The sequence below is a fragment of the Schistocerca americana genome, chromosome 5, assembly GCF_021461395.2.
Source record: "Schistocerca americana isolate TAMUIC-IGC-003095 chromosome 5, iqSchAmer2.1, whole genome shotgun sequence".
Lineage (NCBI taxonomy): Eukaryota > Metazoa > Arthropoda > Insecta > Orthoptera > Acrididae > Schistocerca > Schistocerca americana.
In genome coordinates, this window is record NC_060123.1 from 34394865 (window position 1) to 34400349 (window position 5485).

Sequence of the window (5485 nt, forward strand, 5' to 3'; positions counted from 1 at the left end):
AACACGCCGAACTATGTCGTTACAAACTAGAGGTCTCTAATTTAATCATTATCGCTGCATAATCATTACTTAGGCCGCTGCATTTCATTCTAGTACTGTATCATCATGCAACTATTTTTTAAGTATATTTAGGAAGCCGCCTCCATAGTCGACGTCGGTAACGCATGTCTGTGCGCTGACGCTGGACTTGCTGTAGATAGCCAGTTCTAATCCTAGCACTGGACAAAATTTTCATCGCCAGTGCTTGTCCGGTAAGGATAGAAAGGGAATGGCGCTCCTTATCGCCAGGCTTTGTACCACTGTCCGGCGCTGAAGTCCAAACATCTCCCCAGTCTCTCACAGACTGAGGGCACTGGCCACTGTTGGTGGCGATCCGTCCGTCTGATGCGGAGGTTAAGCTCGGCGATCCCGTTGGTGCTGTTCCAGAGGAGTAGGTAGTGTGCCGGCGACATTTCATCCCCTCCTTTCCAGTCATCGCTAAGAAAACGTACAATAAACTCCACAAACACTGATCGCAGTCATGCACACGACACGGCTACACACCCGTTACTCCCAAACCAATTTCACCAGGTCTGTGTCAAAGACGGTAATGCGGGATTCGCTCATCTGCCCTCGACGCTGAACCACCCCTACAGGACTGGCAGTCGTAGCCCACATGACCTCATTTTATTGACACGTGACTGAGTGAGGTGGCGCAGTAGTTGAGAATCTGCATCAAAGACTAACATCTGTACTGATTCAGTATAGATTCCCGAGATCAAGTCAGACAAACAACATCTTGATCGAACTATGCTTGATATCACTCTCTAATAACTCTCGATATCCACAGAACGTTAATCTCAAACAATGGAAACTCTAGGCTGAAAAATCAACAATATAAGGAAAAAGATAGATTGGTAGTCAGGTGTAAAGAACACACAATGAGTTGCAGACAGTCACAGCGAAAAGACGGTTAGACATTCAGCTTTCGGCCAAAGCCTTCTCCAGAGAAGGAAACGTACACTCATTTATTCACACAAGCAAGTCCACCCCACGCACACATGACCGTCATCTCCGTCAGCTCAGACAACAGAACTGCGCAGTAGATTCATGCTTCGTAGTTGAGGTCGTGTGCACTGCGGCACCATGTGGAATGGGGGAGGGGGGGTTGCGTGGAATTCATTCTTCTGCTTTTCGTACTGTGTTTTATGTACTGACAGTAATTATACCTATCTTTTAAATAAAAATACATGACTCAGATAGAGGAAATTAAATTTCTTTTTAGGAAGAGAACAAAAAGAAGAAAGGAAAGAGTAGATATAGGTATCCCTTCACCAACACTGTGCGGGGAAGAGCATTTGGTAATGAACTTCAGCATCCCCGTATGTTGCTATCCATTGACGACTGATTAATTTGGGGGGGGGGGGGAGGGAGGGAGAGACAGGACCAAACAGCGAGGTCATCGGTCCCACCGGATTAGCGTAGCCTTTTCAAAGGAACCATTCCGGCATTTGCCTCAAGCGACTTAGGGAATTCACGTGAAACCTAAATCAAGATGGCCGGGCGCAGATTTGAACCGTCGTCCTCCCGAATACGGGTCCAGTGTACTAACCACTGCGCCACCTCGCTCGGTGTGGTGCTATCCGTGTTAGCACTCTACGTATGAACATCACCCCTCGGGAAAACTCGATTTGTTCAGTGCATCTGGATCTAATCTAATGTACCCCGTGTTGTTTGTTAGCGTGGTGTGTGAGTTAAAGTTTATTAAGTCACAAAAAACTTCTTTTATTACTACTACTAGTAATATTACTACTACGCTATTAAGTAAACAAATTTTGTGTGCCTTTAAAACACTAACCTGCCACGTTGTAATCTAGTCAAGTAGTACACAGAGCTTACGTGGTTGCAGAAAGAAATGACAGGCCACCACTAATCCAATTATCAATATTGTAAAAACATATTTGTATAATATGTAAGTAGGCTGTTTAGATTTTTATGTTGGTAACGCCGCGCAGCGCGCAGTATGAAAATCACTGGCTGTGCTATGTGCAGTCTGTGGCTGGTTGGCATTGTTGGAATATTTGCTATTGTAGTGTTGGTCAGTTGGCCGTTAACAGCGCGTAGCGTTGCGCAGTTGGAGGTGAGCCGCCAGCAGTGGTGGAAGTGGGGAGAGAGATGGCGGAGTTCTGAGAGCGGATGACCTGGACGTGTGTCCATCAGAGACAGTGAATTTGTAAGACTGGATGTCATGAACTGATATATATATATATGACTTTTGAACACTATTAAGGTAAATACATTGTTTGTTCTCTATCAAAATCTTTCATTTGCTAACTATGCCTATCAGTAGTTAGAATCTTTTATTTAGCTGGCAGTAGTGGCGCTCGCTGTATTGCAGTAGTTCGAGTAACGAAGATTTTTGTGAGGTATGTGATTCATGAAGGGTATAGGCTGTTGTTAGTCAGGGCCATTCTTTTGTAGGGATTATTGAAAGTCAGACTGCATTGCGCTAAAAATATTGTATGTCAGTTTAGTGATGATCAGAATAAGTAAAGAGAGAAATGTCTGAGTGCGTTCAGTTTTGCTCAGCTGCTTGAAAGTCAAATAACGTAAGGGGTTTATCAGCACAATCATTCATAAATTTTTCTAAGGGGTGGTTTCAAATAAAACTACTTGTTTTAGTAATGCAATTGTTGATTTTGTACACATTGTGCAATATCTATGATGTGTCACTGTTGTATGTTAACACTGTTTGAGCTACTGTTTACTTAGTTTATGTTACTTTTATATTGCATTCATATTGAAAAAGAAAATGGAAATGAAAATATGGCATCGTTGGCCGGGAGGCCCCTATTCGGGGAAGTTCGGCAGCCAAGTGCAAGTCTTATTTCATTCGACGCCACATTGGACAACTTGCTCGCTGGTGATGAGGATAACAAAGCTCCCAGTCCCCGAGCGGAGAAAATCTCCAATCTGGCCGGGAATCGAACCCGGGACCGCTTGGGTGAGAGGCGAGCACGTTACGACCCAGCTAACCAGTTGGACGGCATTAATTTTATTGGATTTAGAATGATGTGTTCGTTGATATTACTACCTGACAGTAATAAATATAAATGTGTGTGACTATGGCCTCAAGTCGGGTAGACCGTTCGCCGGGTGCAAGTCTTTCGATTTGATGTCATTTCGGCGACTTGCGCGTCGATGGGGATGAAATGATGATGATGATGATGATGATGATTAGGACAACACAACACCCAGTCCTTGAGCGGAGAAAATCTCCGACCCAGCCGGGAATCGAACCCGGGCCGTTAGGATTGACATTCTGTCGCGCTGATCACTCAGCTACCGGGGGCGGACTACTTGACAGTGACGTGTACAGGTTTAAGGTGAATTCTAGAACAATATTTATCCAAGGGCTATTCTAATTACTTCTACTTTTAATTACATTAATGCAAAAAATGGCTCTGAGCACTATGGGACTTAACTTCTGTGGTCATCAGTCCCCTAGAACTTAGAACTACTTAAACCTAACTAACCTAAGGACATCACACACATCCATGCCCGAGGCAGGATTCGAACCTGCGACCGTAGCAGTCGCGCGGTTCCGGACTGAGCGCCTTAACCGCGAGACCACCGCGGCCGGCATTAATGCATAATGAGATATAATACGCCATCTTTCACTAACATTCATGTTACGTGTTGTGTGTGTTTTGCGTGTATGTGTTGTGCCGGTATTGACACTGCCACTCTTTTCATCGTCAGTACTCGAACTATCTACATCGGCACGTCTTTGTCTATTGCGTCTACTGTATTGCCAAGTCTGTTTATGTATGTCATGACCTGCTTTTGAAATGCTGTTAGCGATTACGTCCAGTTGTGTCCATGTATCTGGGTTTCTCAGTGCCTCTTACAGCGTAATTTCAGTTATGTGTTACATGTCGTTACGCTAAGTGCCTGTATCTAATGCAATCCCCAGCGATCGGCAACACTCTCTCAGTTTACTCATCTTCAGCACTATGTTGCAGCCCTGTATCTGATGGTTATACACAAACAGACTTGCACATGAAAACTGTGTGAGGCTTAACGCATAAGCGTCATCAGCTAATCGTGTCGCTGGCGTAGGGTTACGTGGCGGCGGATCTGATGACAGTCTCTCGGCACGAGACTGATTGGCTGCCGTAACAACGCTTCTGTAAACTTTGGCGTGCATTAATTACGGCGCTGGCCGTAGCCCGTGTTTATCGCGTGGATAATGTACTCAGCCCAATAGCGCGGACTCTGCTTACGGTCTACTTAATTCCCGCTGCATCGCTCACGGCAGCTGCGGGATTACACGCGCTGCAGCAGCAGCAGATCGCAGCGCGGATAAGCGCCAGAGCGCCAACACGGAGGAACAGGTTCCACTGTAATTCCTGCCGGGATACGGGCCCCGGATAATCTATCGTTCCATAAATTCTTACACTCGTAACAACGCCTGCCGCATTTTCGTAGACCGGCTGCAATCAAATTTACACCTGTGTGTTATTGCCTGGGAAATCGCGGAGCGAAAGTATATTGCGTGTCGCTTGGACTGCGAACGGCCGGTCGTGTCCATTTCCACATTACAAAAGAATTAATGGTCCCAGTCGCTTAGTCGTTAGCATCCCCGCGTTGAAGTAATTATTGCCGAGCAGAATGGTCCGAAGGGACACTCCTGCGAAGGTACGTACAACAAGATGTCACGCAGTTAAATAATAAATTTAAACATCACTATGGAAACACTATCCTGCGAAGTGTGCTGGCATTCACGTAGGGCAGCAGAACGAAGTGATGTTACAGCCAATGATGGTGCAGTACTTAGGGACACAACTGTCACTTTAGCAACCTGTGTGGCCTAGATCCGTAGAGCATACTTGAGCGCATGCACTCATCTCAATGCTTGCTGCTTCGAATGCTGAAAACAATTTTAATCCCCAATATCTGTCAGATGATAAGCAGTTTGATATATGCGATTGCAGTCTTTCTCGGCGTATTGCACTGATGAATTCTTCTCGGAATGAAATGATAATTAAATGGACACCCTAGCTGCAAACAGGCGTTGATGTACTTCATTGGGGACATGTTGAAAATGTGTGCCCCGACCGGGACTCGAACCCGGGATCTCCTGCTTACATAGCAGACGCTCTATCCATATGAGCCACCGCGGGCACAGAGGATAGTGTGCACCTGCAGGGACTCAGATGGATAGAGCGTCTGCTATGTAAGCAGGAGATCCCGGGTTCGAGTCCCGGTCGGGGCACACATTTTCAACATGTCCCCAATGAAGTACATCAACGCCTGTTTGCAGCTAGGGTGTCCATTTAATTATCATTTCATTTCTAGCAAAGCTGCATGGTCATCCACGGTAACTGTTCTTTCGGGAACAGACACTACCGTCATATATAATTCTTCTCGGGTTATCAGCCGATTGGTGGCGTCGTCTTGTCGCAACGTTTCGACGAGTTTCGTACCCATCATCTTCGGACGC

General features: G+C 45.8%; 1 non-coding gene across 1 annotated transcript; it reads right to left on the minus strand.

The window, feature by feature from the left end:
• Positions 1–5091: 5091 nt before the first annotated feature.
• Positions 5092–5166, minus strand: Trnat-ugu. Its single transcript has one exon. It is a non-coding gene; the product is annotated as a tRNA-Thr (tRNA).
• Positions 5167–5485: the final 319 nt, after the last annotated feature.